The following is a 20,445-nucleotide window of genomic DNA, read 5'->3' on the forward strand; positions in this document are numbered from 1 at the left end:
CCTGGCACAGTTTGAGACTGTGTCCTCTTGTTCTGGTGCTGGTTGCCTGGGAGAAGAGACCAACCCCCACCTGGCTACAACCTCCCTTCAGGTAGTTGTAGAGAGCAAGAAGGTCTCCCCTGAGCCTCCTCTTCTCCAAACTAAGCAACCCCAGCTCCCTCAGCCTCTCCTCACAGGGTTGTGCTCCAAACCCCTCCCCAGCTTTGTTGCCCTTCTCTGGACACCTTCCAGCAACTCAACATCTTTCTTAAACCCTCATCACTTTCACAGACCTATGTTGGACTTACTCCAGCAGTTCCTTGAAGGCTGGTGTCAGTGATGGCAGGCAGACAACCGCAGCAGCAGGAGGATCGAATCGAATCGAATCAAATCAAATAGAATAGACCAGGGTCATCCCCTCTGCATCCTCTCACCTGGAGGCTTCACATTCCCAGCCTGCCCCGAGGGAAGCCATGGGGAAGGATGAGTTACTGCACCATGGGCTGGGGCACTTGTGGAGCACTGCAGAAGGAGCTCAGATGCCTGCCACGAGGCACTCCTCAGCTCAGTGCAGCAGTCTTGCTCGAGCTGGGAATGCTGCTTCCACTTGAAGATAAGCCTGTGCCTGCTGCCTGGGCTGGCTGGAGCCCAGCACCAGCACAAAGAAGGCTTTGTGCGAGCAGGATGCACAAGAGGATGGGGCAGAGCGGTGTTCCGAGGAAACCGGAGGCCTGGAGACAAAAGAGGTCCCCAGGGAGCAGCTAAAAGGAGACCTTTCTGTCTCTGCTCTTTGCAGGGAGCTGCACTCTGTCATTAAGGAGCCACAGGTGATCAAACCCCTGCAGATGAGGAGCACTGACAGGAAAACAAAGCAGGGAGGCAGGAGTAAACAGGGACAGGGCTGGGAAAGAAAGGGGAGCTGAGCTTGGAGGGGGGGGGAGCTGAGCTTGGAGGGGTGGGAGCTGAGTCACAATGCCATCTCTCAGCTCTGCCAGGCTTGAACCCATCAAAAGCCTTATTCCCTACAGCCTGTGATGCTGGTGGCTTGGCTGAAGATGATAAACTCTCAGAATCACAGAATACATCCAGCTTGAAGAGACCTCCAAGATCACCCAGTCCAACCCTCAACCCAGCACTGAAGGTTCAACGCTAAACCATGACCCTAAGATCCAGGTGCACACACTGCTTGAACAACCCCCAGGGAAGGGGGCTCCACCACTGCCCTGGGCAGACCATTCCAGTGTTTGAGAACCCTTTCAGAGAATAAATATTTCCTAATATCCATCCTGGGCCTCCCACTGGTGAGAGGGAGAGGAGAGGCAGGCAGCAGGATATGAGGGGAAAAGCAAGTCCCTGTGCTCCCTGCAGAACTCAAGTTCTTGGGCAGGCTGGGCTGGATGTCTGGCCAAGCCAAGGAAACACAGACTGGACTGGTGCTTGGGGAGGGTAGAATCAGCTCCCAGGAGAACAAACTGAGAGTCCTGGTGGTCAAGTTCACTATGAGTCTGCAATATACCCTAGTGGCCAAGAAGCACAGGGATTTTCTGGGGTGCATTAAGAAAAGTGTGACTAGAAGGGCAAGGGAGGTTCTCCCTCCCCCACCCTGCTCTGCCCTGGTGAGGTCACATCTGGAATACTGCATCCAGTTCAGGGTTCCCCAGGTCAAGAGAGAGAGGCAAAGAATCTGGACAGGCTGAAAAGATGAAGAAGGTACTGGAGCATCTTTCTGCTGAGGAAAAGCTGAGAGATTTTGGCCTGGAAAAGAGAAAACTGAGGGGGATATTATCAATACTGATTGATATCTAAAGGACAAATATCAAGAGGATGGGGCCAGGCTCTTTCCAATGGTGCCCAGTGACAGGACAAGGGGGAATGGGCAAAAAAATGGAGCACAGGAGGTTCCATCTAAACATGAGGAAAACTTTCTTTCCTGTGAGGATGACAGAGCCCCTAGAAGAGGCTGCCCAGGGAGGTTGTGGAGTTTCCTTTTCTGAAGAGATTCAAAACCTGTCTGGACACAAACCTGTGCAAGCTGCTCTGGCTGACCCTGCTTTAGCAGGGGGGTGGATTAGATGATCTTGAAAGGTTCCTTCCATCCTCTCCCATTCTGTGAGCCTGGCTTCAAGAGTGTTGGCCTTTGCTTATGTGGGGAATTGGGGGCTGCTGTGAGAAGAGAAAGTGTCCAAGACAGCTGTCTGATTCTCTCTCTTCTTTCCTAAAAGAAACCTTATTCAGAGCTTGGGAACAAACCTGGCCTTTGTATATGAGATTCAAGACATTCAGCACAAAGCCTACTGGGCTAATTAAAATGCTTCTTAGTGAGCTAAGCTGCTAAAAGGGAGCACAGAAGAAATGGAAATAAGGCAAGAGAAAGAAAGAAAAGTGCAAAGACATCACTGGGGTACTTAGGAATAAAAGCAGAAAAGAGAGAGAAGCTGGAGCGAAGACTGGCCAGGGATAGTGAGAGTAAGAGAAATAGGGGGGTTGGAAGTATTTTCACAGCATACTTCAGGGAAAATGTGAGTGGGTTGTCAGATGAGAGGACAGCCTAACAATGGGTGATTATTGGAAAGGCTGAATGCCTTTTTTTTAACCTCAATTTATGGAAGGCAGCCTTGCTCCAAGGTTCTGCAGATATTCAGACTTGCTTCAGGTTTAGAACAGAATAGAATTAAGCAGGTTGGAAGAGACCTTTGAGACCATTAAGTCCAACCTATCACCCAACACCATCTCATCAACTAAACCACGGCACCAAGCACCCCATCCAGTCTCTTCCTAAACACCTCCAGGGATGGTGACTCCACCACCTCCCTGGACAGCACATTCCAATGGCCAATCACTCTTTCTATGAAGAACTTCTTCCTAACATCCAGCCTAAACTTCCCCTGGTGCAGCTTGAGACTGTGTCCTCTTGTTCTGGTGCTGGCTGCCTGGAAGAAGAGACCAACCCCCACCTGGCTACAACCTCCCTTCAGGTAGTTATAGACAGCAAGAAGGTCTCCCCTGAGCCTCCTCTTCTCCAGGCTAAGCAGCCCCAGCTCCCTCAGCCTCTCCTCACAGGGTTGTGCTCCAAACCCCTCCCCAGCTTTGTTGCCCTTCCCTGGACACCTTCCAGCAACTCAACATCTTTCCTAAACTGAGAGGCCCAGAACTGGACACAGGACTCAAGGTCTGGCCTAACCAGTGCTGAGTACAGGGCAGAATGACCTCCCTGCTCCTGCTGGCCACACTATTCCTGGTGCAGGCCAGGATGCCATTGGCCTTCTTGGCCACCTGGGCACATGCTAGCTCATGTTCAGCCTACTGTCAACCACTAGCCCCAGACCTATTGGGTCCTATTTGGGCACTTAATTGATGCTGCCTCTGTTGTATTTCATCCAGGGTTCTAGGGAGGCAGTTGTGGGAGACATTGAAACACAAATCACTCCCTGATTATACAACAGCACTTCCCAGTGCCAATAGAGTGAGAAATGGGACACTCTCCTGGGAACAATGACCCTTTCCACTGCAGCTATGTCAGATGAGCAAGGCCTTAGAATCATAGAATCATAGAATCAGTCAGGGTTGGAAGGGACCACAAGGATCAAGTAGTTCCAACCCCCCTGCCATGGGCAGGGACACCTCACACTAGATCAGGCTGGCCAGAGATTCATCCAGCCTGGTCTTAAACACCTCCAGGGATGGGGCCTCAACCACCTCCCTGGACAACCAATTCCAGGGCTTTACCACTCTCATGGTGAAGAACTTCTTCCGCATGTCCAGCCTGAATCTCCCCACCTCCAGCTTCATTCCATTCCCCCTAGTCCTATCACTACCTGACACCCTAAAAAGTCCCTCCCCAGCCTTCTTGTAGGCCCTCTTCAGATACTGGAAGGCGACAATTAGGTCTCCTCGGAGCCTTCTCTTCTCCAGACTGAACAGCCCCAACTCTCAGTCTGTCTTCATAGGAGAGGAGCTCCAGCCCTCTGATCATCCTCGTGGCCCTTTTCTGGACACCTTCTGGCACCTCCAGATCCCTCTTGTATTAGGGGCTCCAGAACTGGAGGCAGTACTCCAGATGGGGTCTCACCAGAGCTGAGTAGAGGGGGAGAATCACCTCCCTTGACCTGCTGGCCACACTTCTCTTGATGCAGCCCTGGATCTGATTGGCTTTGCGGGCTGCAAGTGCACACTGAGAGCTCATGTTGAGCTTCTCATCCACCAGCACCCCCAAGTCTCTCACTCCTCAGGGCTGCTTTCCAGCCAGTCCCTGCCCAGCCTGGATTTGTGCCTGAGGTTGTCCATCAGCACACTGTGGCAGATGTTGCCAGCTGACTGTGAGTTAAAAGGTGTAAAACTGCTTGGTGCTTCCTTTTATTTGACCCAAAGCAAGTAAAAAGATCAAGCCAGGCAAATTCCTTTTCAGCTCTGTCAAGGTCCGGAGACATTAGATGTCTCGGTCCAGAGACACAGTTCTTTTAAATATTCCCGTGTTGTGAAATTAAAGGCACAAACGAGGCCAAAGTATCAACAGCTAGACTATTTATTACATAAATAAAGTGGACATAAGAAAGGAAGAGGGAGAAAATAGAGAAAGTGGACATAAGAAGGGAAAGGGAGAAAAGAGAGAGAGAGAGAGGGACGAGAGATAGAAGAGGAAAGGAATTATATTACCACACCCCTCATCCCCCCCAAGATAAAGTCTGTGGAGGAAAGGTGCTGCAGGAGATGTTGGGTTTGTAGAGAAACCGTGGTGAGGCTTTTGCTGGAGAACAGCTGTGGTCCTCTGGGGAGATGTTGGGTTGATACAGGAACAGTGCTGAGGCTCCTCTGGGCAGCCTGGGTCTGTAGAGAAGGGGTGCTGAGGATTTGGCTGGAGCTGTGGTCCTCCGGGCAGCTTCTTTTCTCCGGAGCAGCATCGTCCCGGCTTTCTCTTCTCAGCGGCCTGGCCCGTCTCTTGTGTTTTCCTTCATCTCCATTTTTCTCCCCGTTTTTCTCCTCTGTTTCTCTCCTCTGTTTCTCTCTTCTGTTTCTCTCTTCTGTTTCTCTCTTCTGTTTCTCTCTACAAACCAGTAGTTGCTCAAGTCTTTTATACAGTTTTTTAGTCCTTAGGTATGTAGTCAAATATTGTCCCTCAGGAATTCCAGTGGCAGGAAATCTGTGTGTTTGGGCAAGACCCTGGCTGGAGGAGGGGGGAATCTCTGTCTACCCTGTCTCCATCCAGACAAGGCTCAGGAAACAGGTGGTGATTATCTTGCCCTAAAGGTGTGATGGCTGGGTCCTTGGGTCCATTGTTGTAGTCCCGTGTTATCACGATGCAATCACAAGCTGATTTGCATCCAGGATTGGTGGACAGGATTCTTTCCACCTTCTTTCCAGTGGCTCTGCTATCACTTTATCTTTGTTGACTCACATAGAGAGAGACAAACTTATTAGACTCTCACAAGCTCATTTCTTCTTGCTCAGATATATGTGTGTATAATATATATATATATATACACACCTATACAATTGACTGCAATTTCAGGATTTGGATCTAGCTGGATGAATGCCTGATATCCATGGAATATAAAGAGAAAGAGAGAGTGGAAGAGTTTAATTAAGGCTATTTCAGTGGGGAAAATGCTTTGGCTTTCCATTACCAGACAATGTTTGAATGCAAATGAGGTGTTAATGATTTCCAGTTTAATTTAAATGTTTTTCTAAGGGCTATTTTAAAGAAAAGCAAAATGTAACCAGTTACAAAACTTGACGGATTTTCCTTCTCCTCCCCCCCCCCCCCCCCCCCCCCCAAATATTTTCACTGAGTTTCTTTGGGGCAGGAAATCAAATAATCTATAATTTGATCTTCTAGTTAGCCTGGAGAAATCCATGGTCTTCCAATATGGCTAGCTAATTTACCAATGCAGTTAATTATTCACATGCATTAGTCTCAACCCTGCTTGTTCACTTCAGTGAGGAAGGTGTCTGACTGCTGGGGGGGCTGTGGGCAACCATGGAAACAATGCCCAGGAGATTTCTGCTTGAAATAAATCATAGACTGATAGAATCATAGAGTCATAGAATCATAGAATCACAGAATGGTCCAGGCCAGAAGGGACCTCCAAAGGTCATCCACTCCAACCTCCCCACAGTCAGCAGGGACATCCCCAACTAGAGCAAGCTGCCCAGGGCCTCCTTGAGCCTCACCTTGAATATCTCCAGGGATGGGACCTGAACCACCTCCCTGGGCAACCTGTTCCAGAGTTCCACCACCCTCATGGTAAAGAACTTCTTCCTGATATCCAGTCTAAATCTGCCCTTCTCTGGTTGGAAGCCATTCCCCCCCCTGTCCTGTCACTGCAGCCCTTTGTGAACAGTCTCTCTCCATCTTTCCTGTAGCCCCCTTCAGGTACTGGCAGGCTGCTATTAGGTCTCCCCAGAGCCTCCTCTTCTCCAGGCTGAACAAGCGCAGCTCTCTCAGCCTGTCCTCATGGCAGAGGTGCTCCAACCCCCTGATCATTTTTGTGGCCCTGCTCTGGAGCCTCTCTTTCCTAGCCTCTCCTTCCTCCATATCCTTCCTATATTGAGGGTTCTAGAGCTGCACACAGTACTCCAGGTGAGGTCTCAGCAGAGCAGAGTCAGAATCACCTCTCTGGATCTGCTGCTCTGGGTCTGATCTGGGATCACATCTTTTGATGCAGCCCAGGCTGTGATTTGCCTTCTGGGCTTCAAGCTCACACTGCCTGCTCATGTCCAGCTTCTCATCCATCAGCATCCCCAAATCCTTTTCCTCAGGCTGCTTTCTAACACCTCCTTCTCATTCTGTATTGTTAGTGATGATTACTCCAGCCCAGGTGCAGAACCCTGCACTTGCTCTTGTTGAATCCCATGAGGTTCACCTGGGGCCACCACTCCAGCTTGTCCAGGTCCCCCTGGATGCCATCCTGCCCCTCTGGTGTATTGACAGCACCACTCAGCTTGGTGTCATCTGCAATGGAGCAGTAGCCATTGGTGCTCCAGGAGGAGATGCCATGGCCTTGATTCAGTGCTCCACTTGTAGCCATATTAAAGGGGATTTTCAGGATGGACCCAAAAAGTGTCAGGTTTTGCCACCAGCATTTCCCTGCAGGCACTGTAGGTCATTTAGGAAAGGGGTTGTGGGTATAAGCCACTTGTATGAGGAGAGGAACCAACACTTGAGGGCATGAATCATCTCCTTCTAGACAGCTGGGATCTAGGAATTCCTTTCAGTCATACTTCTATTTATTTTTGTCTTTCTTTTAGCCTGAAAAAGTTTAAGTGCTTGGACTCACTTCTGGATCACTGGCTGACTAACAGAACAGCACTTTAAAGAGTGGGGTTCATTCTTTTGGGGGTGGTTTTTCCTTTCATTCTTGCACATTGACTTTTGCTTTTTGCCCCAAAATGTAATAAGTGCTCCCACCTTAAATTTCATTGCATCCCCCAAGGCAGAGTTGCTGATGGATCCATAGGGGTGTCCCAGTGATGTGCATGGATAGAAAAACCTGACCTGAACAACCTGACTTGCAAACCTTCATAGAATCAGAGAACTGTGGAATGATTTGTGTTCAAAGGCACCTTTCAAGGTCACCCAGTCCAACCCCCTGAAGTGAGCAGAGACATCTCCAACTAGATCAGGCTGCTCAGAGCTCCATCCAACCTGACCTTGAATATTGCCAGGGATGAGGCTTCTACCACCTCTCTGGGCAACCTGTGCCAGTGTTTCACAACCCTCAGTGTAAAAAATATCTTCCTTGCATCTAGCCTAAATCTCCCCTCTTTTAGTTTCTAACCATCACCCCTTGTCCTGTCACAGCAGGCCCTGCTAAAAAGTCTGTCCCCATCTTTTTTACAGGCAGCTTGGAATCATAGAATCAATAAGGTTGGAAAAGACCTCAAAGATCATCAAGTTCAACCTGACCTTTAGGTACTGGAAGACTGCAATAAGATCTCCCTGGAGCCTTCTCTTCTCCAGGCTGAATAATCCCAACTCTCTCAGCCGGCCCTCATAGCAGAGGTGTTCCAGCTCTCTGGACAGCTGTCCTAGGAACCCCTTCCAACAGTTCCATGTCTACTCTGTGATGAAGGCCCCAGTGCAGTACACAGCAATGCAGGTGGAGTCTCACCAGAGTGGAATAGAACAGAATAGAATAGAATAGAATTAACCAGGTTGGAAGAGACCTTTGAGATCCTCAAGTCCAACCTATCACCCAACACCATCTAATAAACTAAACTATGTGTCGAGGGTTGGAGGAAAAGGCCGGGCCTTCTCCCCTCCCTGTGAAGTGAAGGGAAGAAAATTGAAAGGGGGAAAAAAAACCTCAGAGCCGGATTAGCAAAGGAATGTGCTGTATTTACAAAGCAGTTTAGGGAATGCAGGGAAATATATACAGAATTTACAGTATTTACAATATATACAGAAATATACAACAAAGTCACACAGGAACTAGATCCCCCTCCTCCACTGAGAAGGGTTCCCCACCCCTGTACCCCCTTCTCTCCCCCTTTTTCCTGAAGAGGTTTAGAAAGAGAGAAAATGAGAGACTGTTAATTTAATCAGAATTTGTTAGTGGAGGCCTCACGCTTTATCAGCTCCAAGGTCAGCCTGGCTGAAAGCCCAGAAAAGCTGCGAGCTGTGCAAGGAAGGGGGAGAAGTGCAAGACTGCCCAGAATACTCTGCTGTTCTTCTACAAGTTCAAAGGTGCTTTCTACCAATCTACCAATGAAATTAGTTTAGATATGACTTTCGTTTATAAACATTCAGCCACAATGTCCCCTTTCTTAAAGGGACAGCCTCAAACGGTCACAGTCCACCACTTCTAAACAATTTCAATGGCTGTTCATACTGTCCATCCAATCCAAGATGATATCTACAGTTTGTGAGTAAAGTTCATAGTTCATTCTGGCTATGCTCAGATGTAGATGATTCAAAAGTCCAAGAAAATCAGAAAATGAGAAAAATGGAAAACAGTTTGTTTCTTCTGCAGTCAAAAGAATTTTGGGTTTTTTGATATTGGGAAACTTTCCACTGCACCAGGCCAGCTGGCAACAGATAGAGTACATCTGTCCCAGAGAAGGGGAAAGATCACTGTATATGAGAACGGACTGTCCCCCAAAGATAAAAAAATCCTGGGTAGGGAATTGGCGGGTCTCATAGACAGGGCTTTAAACTAGTTTCGAAGGGGGAAGGGGCTGAAGAGAGTCCTCTCAGACAAGAGTCTGGGGGCGACAAGCTAGAGTCAGAGGTGAAACCAGCAGCCCAGCTGAAGTGCATGTACACTAATGCACGAAGCATGGGTAACAAACAGGAGGAGCTGGAAGCCTTGATGCAGCAGGAAAATTATGATATAGTTGCCATCACAGAGACGTGGTGGGACGACTCACACGACTGGAGCGCTGCAATTGACGGTTACAAGCTCTTCAGGAGAGACAGGCGAGGAAGAAGGGGTGGAGGGGTGGCCCTTTACATCAGGAAGGCACTAGATGCCATTGAGATGGAGGCTAGGGATGATCGGGTTGAATGCTTGTGGATAAGAATTAGAGGGAAGACCAGCAGGGCAGACACCCTGGTTGGAGTCTGTTATAGACCACCCAACCAGGAGGAAGATGTTGACGAAGCATTCTATAGGCAGCTTAGGGCTGTCTCAAGATCTCCGGACCTTGTTCTCATGGGCGACTTCAACCTGCCTGACATCTGCTGGGAACTCAACACGGCAGAGAGGAGACAGTCTAGAAGGTTTTTAGAATGCATGGAGGACAGCTTCTTATCCCAGGTGCTGCGAGAGCCTACCAGGGGCAAGGCTATGCTTGACCTCCTCTTCACCAACAGGGAAGGACTGGTGGGCAATGTGGTGGTTGGAGGGTGTTTGGGGTCCAGTGACCACGAGATAATTGAATTCTCGGTTTTTGGTCAAGCCAAGAGGGGCGGCAAGAAGACCTCCACTCTGGACTTCCGGAGGGCAGACTTTGGGTTACTCAAGGAACTAATTCACAGGGTTCCTTGGGATAAAGCCCTTAAAAACAAAGGGGTCCAGGAGAGCTGGACCTACTTCAATGAAGAATTGTTGAAGGCTCAGGGACAGGCTGTGCCAATGTGCCAGAAGATGAGCCGCCGGGGCAGACGGCCAGCCTGGATGGTTCATGAACTTTTAATGGAACTGAGGGAAAAAAAGAGGGTGTATCACCTTTGGAAGCGAGGGGAGGCAACCCACAGAATGTTTAAGGATGTTGCTAGGTCTTGTAGGAAGAGAATTAGGGAGGCAAAAGCACACTTGGAGCTTAAACTGGCCTCTACTGTGAAGGACAACAAAAAGTCCTTCTATAAATACATTAATAGTAAGAGGAAGGGGAAGGAAAACCTCCACTCCTTGGTGGATACGGAGGGGAACATTGTAACCAAGGATAAGGAAAAGGCAGAGATACTTAACACCTTCTTTGCCTCAATTTTTACTAGAAGGGCAGAACGTCTTCCTGACAGCTGGCCTGCAGAGCTAGCAGAAGGAGCCAGGGAGCTGCACAGTTTCCCTATGTTCCATGAGGCGGTGGTTGGAACTCTCCTTAGCAGCTTGGATCCCCACAAGTCCATGGGACCAGATGGGATTCATCCTAGGGTGCTGAGAGAGCTGGCAGATGAGCTGGCCAAGCCACTCTCCATAATTTTCCAGCAGTCCTGGCTCACTGGCGAGGTCCCAGAGGACTGGAAGCTGGCCAACGTGGTGCCCATCCATAAGAAGGGCCGGTTGGATGAGCCAGGGAATTACAGGCCTGTCAGCCTGACCTCAGTGCCAGGCAAGATCATGGAACAGGTCATCCTGAGTTCAATAACACAACACTTACAGGATGGCCAAGGGATCAGGCCTAGCCAGCATGGATTTAGGAAGGGCAGGTCCTGCCTGACCAACCTGATCTCCTTCTATGATCAGGTGACCCGCCTGGTGGATGTGGGGAGGCCTGTTGATGTAGTCTACCTGGACCTCAGCAAGGCCTTTGACACCGTCCCCCATAGCAAACTGCTGGCCAAACTGTCAGCCCATGGCTTGGACGGGAGCACACTGCGATGGGTTAGGAACTGGCTGGAGGGCCGAGCCCAGAGAGTGGTGGTGAATGGTGCCACATCCAGCTGGCAGCCAGTCACTAGTGGTGTGCCCCAAGGATCAGTGCTGGGCCCTGTGCTCTTTAACATCTTTATTGATGATCTGGATGAGGGCATTGAGTCCATCATCAGTAAATTTGCTGACGACACCAAGCTGGGGGCAAGAGTTGATCTGCTGGAGGGTAGAGAGGCTCTGCAGAGAGACCTCGACAGGCTGGACAGATGGGCAGAATCCAACGGCATGAGATTTAACACATCCAAATGCCGGGTTCTGCACATTGGCCACAACAACCCCATGCAGTGCTACAGGCTGGGGTCAGAGTGGCTAGAGAGCAGCCAGGCAGAGAGGGACCTGGGGGTGCTGGCTGATGGTAGGCTTAACATGAGCCTGCAGTGTGCCCAGGCAGCCAAGAGGGCCAATGGCATCCTGGCCTGCATCAAGAACAGTGTGGCCAGCAGGAGCAGGGAGGTCATTCTGCCCCTGTACACTGCACTGGTTAGGCCACACCTCGAGTACTGTGTCCAGTTCTGGGCCCCTCAGTTTAGGAAGGATGTTGACTTGCTGGAACGAGTCCAGAGAAGAGCAACAAAGTTGGTGAGGGGTTTGGAACACAAGCCCTATGAGGAGAGGCTGAGGGAGCTGGGGCTGCTTAGCCTGGAGAAGAGGAGACTTAGGGGTGACCTTATCACTGTCTACAACTACCTGAAGGGAGGTTGTAGACAGGCTGATGATGGTCTCTTCTCCCAGGCACCCAGTACCAGAACAAGAGGACACAGTCTCAGGCTGCGCCAGGGGAGGTTCAGGTTGGATGTTAGGAAGAAGTTCTATACAGAAAGAGTGATTGCGCTATGGAATGGGCTGCCCGGGGAGGTGGTGGAGTCGCCGTCATTGAAGGTGTTCAGAAGGAGACTTGATGGGATGCTTGGTGCCATGGGTTAGCTGTTTGGGTGGGTTGGATTGGTTGATGGGTTGGACACGATGATCTTGAAGGTCTCTTCCAACCTGGTTTGGTTTATTCTAATAAAGGTTTATTCACTCCTGATGTTATGGAAGTCAAAGCCAGGGACGGGGAGGAAGAACTCCCCATTGTAAGTGCAGATCAGGTTTGTGATCATCTGAAGAACCTGAAAGTGTTCAAGTCCATGGGACCCGACGGGTTACACCCACGGGTGCTGAGAGAATTGGCAGATGAGGTTGCTAAACCCCTCTCTATTATATTTCAAAAGTCCTGGCAGTCTGGTGAAGTCCCCACAGACTGGAAAAGGGGAAACATTGCCCCCATCTTCAAAAAGGGCAAGAAGGAGGAACCAGGGAACTACAGGCCAGTCAGTCTCACCTCTGTGCCTGGAAAGATCATGGAACAGATCCGCCTGGAGTCACTACTCACTCAAAAGAATAGTGAAGAGGTGATTGGGAACAGTCAGCATGGCTTTGCCAAGGGCAAATCCTGCCTGACCAACCTGGTGGCCTTCTATGAGCAGGTGACAAAATTAATAGATGAGGGGCGAGCAACTGATGTCGTTTACCTGGACCTGAGCAAAGCCTTCGACACTGTCCCACACCACATCCTGGTCTCCAAACTGGTGACACATGGGTTTGATGGGTGGACCACTAGATGGATAAGGAACTGGCTTGATGGCCGCACCCAAAGAGTGGCTGTCAATGGCTCCATGTCCCAGTGGAGGCCAGTGACAAGTGGAGTCCCTCAGGGATCAGTCCTGGGACCTGTCTTATTCAACATCTTTGTGGGGGACATGGACAGTGGCATTGAGTGCACCCTCAGCAAGTTTGCTGATGACACCAAGCTGTGTGGTGCAGCAGACACGCTGGAGGGAAGGGAGGCCATCCAGAGGGACCTTGACAGGCTGGAGAGGTGGGCACAGGCCAACCTCATGAAGTTCAATAAGAGCAAGTGCAGGGTCCTGCATCTGGGTCGAGGCAATCCCAGGCACAAATACAGGCTGGGCAGTGACTGGCTGGAGGGTAGCCCTGAGGAGAGAGACTTGGGGGTGCTGGTGGACAAAAAGCTCAACATGAGCTCTCAGTGTGCACTTGCAGCCCGCAAAGCCAATCAGATCCTGGGCTGCATCAGGAGAAGTGTGGCTAGCAGGTCGAGGGAGGTGATCCTCCCCCTCTACTCAGCCCTGGTGAGACCCCACCTGGAGTACTGTGTCCAGTTCTGGAGCCCCTATTACAAGAGGGATGTGGAGGTGCTGGAACGTGTCCAGAGAAGGGCCACAAGGATGATCAGAGGGCTGGAGCACCTCTCCTATGAGGACAGACTGAAGGAGTTGGGGCTGTTCAGTCTGCAGAAGAGAAGGCTCCGAGGAGACCTAATTGTCGCCTTCCAGTATCTGAAGGGGGCCTACAGGAAGGCTGGGGAAGGACTTCTCAGGATATAAGGTAGTGATAGGACTAGGGGGAATGGAATGAAGCTGGAGGTGGGGAGATTCAGGCTGGATGTGAGGAGGAGGTTCTTCACCATGAGAGTGGTGAAACCCTGGAATGGGTTGTCCAGGGAGGTGGTCGAGGCCCCGTCCCTGGGGGTGTTTGAGAGCAGGCTGGATGAGGCTCTGTCCAGCCTGATCTAGTGTGGGGTGTCCCTGCCCATGGCAGGGGGGTTGGAACTAGATGATCCTTGTGGTCCCTTCCAACACTGAATGAAACTATGAAACTATGAAACTATGAAACTATGAAGTGAAGAAAAGGGAAACAGGGATTCTCAGGGTCTCTTAGTTGACTCATGGCTCTCAGGGTTCTCAGGGTTCGCGCACCGTAGATTCATCGTTGATTCTTCCTTTGGACGCGATATAGCTGTACAACAGATAGAAATTAAATTCTTTCAGCTAAAGTTAAATTTCTTTGTGGGACACACCGAATTTCACCATTCTCTTGCATTACCCAATAAGTGTGACCCGGACCTTCAGCTGAAAACACCCTTCGGACAGGTTTAGCCTCTCCTGAGGGAGAAAATACCCAAACCATCTTAACAGACTCTTTTCTCTAACAACAGGAACTCTATCACCTTCTACTTTCTGTAGCAGATCTGAATGTGCAGATCCAGCTCAGTTCACTGAACCTCTACTATTTACCAGCCAGGTTGCTTGTGCTAAATGTTTTTCCCAGTTTTTCAAAGATCCACCCACCCATGGCATTAAGAGTGGTCTTCAACAAAATGTTGTAGCGTTCAATCTTCCCTGCAGCTGGTGCATAGTAGGGATTGTGGAATATCCACTCAATACCGTGCTCTTTTGCCCAGTTCTTGACAAGGTTGTTCTTGAAATGAGTTCCGTTGTCTGACTCAATCCTCTCTGGAGTTCCATGTCTCCACAGGATTTGTCTCTCCAGACCGAGAATGGTGTTGCGTGCAGTTGCATGTGGAACTGGATAAGTTTCCAACCATCCAGTGTTTGCCTCAACCATAGTAAGCACATATTGCTTACCAGAACGAGAACATGGTAGAGTGATGTAGTCAATCTGCCAAGCTTCACCATACTTGTACTTGGACCATCTGTCACCATACCACAAGGGCTTTATTTGCTTTGCCTGCTTAATAGCAGCACAAATGTCACAGTCATGGATGACTTGTGTGATAGCATCCATGGAAATGTCTATGGATCTGTCACGAGCCCATTGGTATGTTGCATCTCTGCCTCGATGTCCTGACGAATCATGAGCCCACCGAGCTAAGAATATCTCACCTCGGTGTTTCCAGTCGAGATCAAGATTAGAGTCCATGTCTACTTGAGAAACTCTTGCAGCTAGATCTGCCTGATAGTTATGTTGCTGCTCCTCAGTAGCTTTGCTCTTAGGAATGTGAGCATCGATGTGTCTCACTTTCACTGGAATTCTCTCGATTCGATTAGCAATGTCCTGCCACAGGTCGGCTGCCCAAATGGGTTTTCCTTTCCTCTGCCAACCACTCTTCTTCCAGTTCTTTAGCCAACCCCATAGAGCATTGGCTACCATCCAAGAGTCGGCGTAGAGATAAAGCTTTGGCCATCTCTCACGTTCAGCCACATTGAGAGCTAGCTGGACAGCTTTTACCTCTGCGAACTGACTGGATTCTCCTTGTCCATCCTTCGCCTCTGCAACTCGGCGTGTTGGACTCCACACTGCAGACTTCCACTTTCGCTTGTTTTCAACAAGACGACAGGAACCGTCTGTGAACAAAGCATATTTCTTTTCATCATCAGAAAGGTCATTGTAAGGAGGAGCTTCCTCAGCACGAGTTACTTTCTCCTCTGGAGGTTTAGCACAGTTGGTACCTTCAGGCCAACTTGAGATCACCTCCACTAGACCAGGTCTTTCAAGATTTCCCATTCGAGCTCTCTGTGTTATCAGAGCCATCCACTTAGACCATGTTGAGTCTGTGGCATGATGTGTGTGGATCCTTTGCCTTTGAACATCCAATTCAGAACTGGTAATCTGGGAGCTAGAAGAAGTTGTGATTCAGTTCCAATCACTTCAGAAGATGCTTTTACTCCTTCATAGGCAGGTAGAATCTCTTTTTCTGTTAGAGTATAATTAGCCTCTGAACCTCTGTAACCTCGACTCCAGAAACCAAGAGGTTGTCCATATGTCTCACCTGGAGCTCTTTGCCAGAAGCACCAGGTTGGACTATTGCCACCTGTGGTGGATCTGGAAGGGGTAAGGCCAAGAAGCCTCCTCCCTTCCCCCTTGTAAAGTAAAAGGGAAAAAAAAATTGAAGGGAAAGGAAAAAAAAACTCGCAAGCTGAATTAGCAAAGCAGTGGAGCTATATTTACAAAGCAATGTAGGGTTTGCAGGGGAATATTTACAAATTTACAATATCTACAATATATACAAAGATATACAACAGAGTAACACAGAAATGAGAGTGACCCCCCTCTGGACAGAGGGGGTTCCCCACCTCCGCTCTCCCCTCTCTCCCCCCCTTTCCCCACAGTGGGATAGAAAGAGAGAGAAAAGAGAGGAAAAAAAAAAAAAATGTTAGAAGCAGTTTGTGTTAATTGGAAAGGAGTTAATATACAGGCCTGGTATCTTGTTTTCAAGGCCGAGGCCTTGGCAGAAAGCCCAGCACAGAGACAGAGCTGCAGAGCTGCTGCACCGTGGAAAGGCAGAAGCAAGACTGAAGATAAGGTGCTGGAAAAACCCAGTATAGTCCCAGCTCAGAAGGTGCTTCCTCCCACTTCACCAATGAAATTAGTTTAGACTATTCCTTCCGTTTACCAACTTCCGTCCACCATATTCCCTTTCTTAAGGGGGCAACGTCAACCGGCCACACCACCTGCAGCCGTGTACAAAATGTTCTTAATGTCTGGACCATCTCGGACAGGTCCCAGAGCCATTGCTTGAATCACCTCTTGCATTATCTGGTCAAAGGCTGCTTGTTGTTCAGGTCCCCAGTGGAAATGGTTTCTCTTTCGAGTCACATCATACAGAGGTTTCACAATCTGACTGTATCCAGGAATGTGCAGTCTCCAAAATCCCACTATCCCCAAGAAACGTAGGGTCTCTTGCTTGTTTGTGGGACTTGCCATGGTAGAGACTCTATTTACCACATCCACTGGAATGTGTCGGCGTCCATCCTGCCACCGCACTCCCAGAAACTGAATCTCTGTGGTAGGTCCTTTCACCTTGTCTCGCTTGATGGCAAAACCTGCATTCAGAAGAATGTCAATGATTTTGTTACCTTTCTCGAAGACTTCCTCAGCAGTTTTACCCCAGACGATGATATCATCGATAAACTGGATGTGTTCTGGAGCACTGCCTTTCTCCAGAGCATCGTGGATCACTGCATGACAGATGCTTGAGCTGTGGATCCAGCCCATTGGCAGTCTGTTGAAAGTGTACTGGATTCCTCTCCAGGTGAAAGCAAACTGAGGCCTGCATTCCTCTGCTATGGGAATAGAGAAAAATGCATTAGCAATGTCTATGGTAGCATACCATTTGGCCTCTTTGGATTCCAGCTCATACTGAAGCTCCATCATGTCTGGCACTGCTGCACTCATAGGTGGTGTTACTTCATTCAGGGCTCGGTAGTCTACTGTCAGACGCCAGTCTCCATTCTGCTTTCGCACAGGCCACACTGGACTGTTGAAAGGTGAATGAGTTTTGCTGATGAGTTTCTGACTCTCCAACTGACAAATCAGATTCTGAATGGGCAACAAAGAGTCACGGTTGGTTCTGTACTGTCTGTGATGCACAGTCTGAGAAGCAACTGGCAATTTAATGTCCTGTATCTTATGTTGTCCCACAACTGCAGATTCATCAGAAAGCTCATGTCTAGCAGACAGCTTCAATTTTTGTCCATCAATTTCTACAGAAGCTACTCCAAAAGCCCATTTGTAACCTCTGGGGTCTTTGAAACGCCCTTCTCTCAGAAAATCAATTCCCAAAATACAAGGTGCATCAGGTCCGGTCACAACTGTATGCTTCCTCCATTGTTTACCAGTTAAACTTATATTAACCTCCACCTTACTTAACTCTTGAGATCCACCAGTGACTCCCAGAATAGTTATAGACTCTGATCCCTGATAATTTGATGGCATCATGGTGCACTGAGCTCCTGTGTCAACCAAGGCCCTGTACTTCCAAAATTGTGAAGTGCCAGACCACTGGTTGACATATCCCAATAGATTCTATTATCTCTGTTATCCCTGTCCTCCCCCTGGCGGGAGGCAGGGCACCCCTAGTTATGGGGAACATGCCCACATGTGCATTGTGCACAGTGTGCAGTGTTATAACTTTGCATGTTATAACTGGAGCCACTGTTGGAGCTACTAGAGTTGTTCTGGGGAACTGTGGAAGTAACAGCTACCCTTCTGGTGTTGCTACCTCTGGTTCTGCCACTTTGCAATTCCCTCAGTCTCCTGAAAAGATTTGAAGTTGGTTGGCCATCCCACCAGTTCAAGTTCTCACCAAACTGATTACGCAGAGTTATCCAAATAGTGCTACGTGACTGCCTTGGTGGTCTGTTTTGATTTGATCTGTTTTGGAATGACCTTTTTGGAGGACGTGTATTCCTCACAGATGAAACTTGTATCCACCTGGAGGAAGAATTGAAATTATCCTTCTGTGCCAATTGGTATATGGAATCTTTCAGATGCTTCATGCAACTCTCAATTTTTCCAGACAGAGTTTCAATGGCTGAAACCAAAGAAATGATGAACAGAAAAGTCTCATTAACAGAATAACAGAGTTGATAAGAATTTTCCACTTGTTAGCTGAAATGCTGGAATGCAGGGAGGGGGAGAGGGGTTGGCAGACAGCCTTTGGATAGATAAGGAATAACAGGATTTGTCAGTGATTCACTTCTGTTAGTCTTGGACAAGATGCTCTTTTGTATAAGATAAAGGACACCTGCATGATATGTATACTTCTTCTCTTTTTAGATAGATAAGCTTTGTATAGATAGGAAGCATCTGGACCTCTGTCATTATAGACAGATAACTTTTTGTATAAAAGTTTGTCCAAAACTCTCTGAAGACACACAGGTCGTTTGAAATTATTCTACCTGTGTCAGGCGCACCAGAATAGAAGCATAATACAAGAAACTTACTGAGTCTCTTGTGTGTCATTCTCTAAGTCAGAAACACATGTCATGCTATCCTCCAACTGTCTCATTTGATCACTGAATTGGCCAACCGTAGGAGAAGCTCCACCATAACTTCTTGACACAATTCTGCTTGCCAGAATGTTTGCATAATTAGAAGGAGCAAGTTTGATGATCTTTTTAGCAAGACCAATACCCACAGGAATGTCATCAGGATTCAGAGTTTCATGTTCACCATAGAGTATCTCTCTAACAGCAAATTCTCTCAAGCGCTTAATTCCCTCATCTATGGTAGTCCAGGGTTTAGGATTCCATGGAAGATCATCTCGGGAAGGGTATCTCAGGGCATCCGCCATTAAAAGGCATATCCACAGATTAACCTTACCGAGAACCCTACCTAGATGTCTATCTATTCCATTATCCCTTGAGAGAGTTCCTAACTGAGCTGCTGACTTGTCTCCAACCATTAGAGTTGGAGCACCTGTATCATAACACCTACTAAGCCAAGCTAGAACTGGCTCCTTATCTGCCCTGGTGAAATCTTTACAGACATTTTGCAATTCTTCCCTTGGGGAGGAACAGTCCGAAATGTCATCTGATTCCTCCTCTTCCCCAACTTGTTGTCCTAATAATCCTGTTGCCATTTTCTCAAGGATCTCTTTAAGCTGAGAACCACCTTTGCCAGCTCCTGTCCTAGCTGCATCTCTATCCTGCTTTGCTCTCTCTAGATTAGCTAGATCTTTAAAACAAACCTTCTCTTCCTCCTGAGCAGGATCTTTTAGAGTAGAGGGCCCCTCACCAGGATCAGTCTCCTGCTCTTCTTCTCCATCAGCTTTGGCCTTTCCACTTCTAGTCTTTAAAACAGCCACCTTAACTGGAGCTGTGTTTGAATTTACAGCCACCTTAATAGAAGCTGACAGGTCCTGAGATAAATCAGCTGCTGGGGCAGTGACTTCCAGTCCCACCGAGAGAGTGGGAGGAAATGACGTTGCTCTGTTAATGGCCGACAGAGAAGAAGGAGGAGGAGAAGGAGTAGGGGCCATGTTGATATCTGCCGCCGCCCCTGGCAGCTTGCCAGAATCAGCAGCAAAACCATTCAGAGCTGCTTTTCCAATTAACTTTTTAGCCCTCTTTTCAACTGACACAGATTCTCCACACTCCTCATCACTAGATGTCTCTGGGACTGATCCAGAGCCACGGCGTTTTCTCTTTGATCTAGTTTTAGAAACAAAACACAGTCTCGATACCTTCCTCTCCCAACGCCAAGAATACAGAGAATACACATTAGTTATCACCAGCAGCAGGATTACACACATAAGATAAATCACCTTTGGATCCCAGCCATCACCTAAAGTTACTCTCTCCTCCGGCAGAATCTTAAAGCCTTTTATCTCAATTGGGAGAGTGCTAGAGGTTACATTTCTGTATCTCGCTGGCCACAAGAAATCCATGAATTTTCCATACCAGAATCTAACTCTATACATAAACCACAAATAAATTGTCAGCAGCAAGTTCACAGTATCACAGTATCACAGTATCACTTAGGTTGGAAAGGACCTCGAGGATCATCGAGTCCAACCTATCAACACAGACCCCATGACTAGACCATGGCACCAAGTGCCACGTCCAATCTCCCCTTGAACGCCTCCAGGGTCGATGACTCAACCACCTCCCTGGGCAACCCATTCCAATGACGAATTACTCGCTCGGTGAAGAACTTCCTCCTCACCTCGAGTCTAAACCTCCCCTGGCGCAGCTTGAGACTGTGTCCCCTTGTTCTGGTGCTGGTTGCCTGGGAGAAGAGGCCAACCCCTTCCTGGCTACAACCACCTTTCAGGTAGTTGTAGAGGGCA

This window comes from Melanerpes formicivorus, unplaced genomic scaffold (assembly GCF_026170545.1).
Source record: "Melanerpes formicivorus ecotype bairdi unplaced genomic scaffold, bMelFor1.0.p_v2 SCAF_9, whole genome shotgun sequence".
NCBI classification, from domain to species: domain Eukaryota; kingdom Metazoa; phylum Chordata; class Aves; order Piciformes; family Picidae; genus Melanerpes; species Melanerpes formicivorus.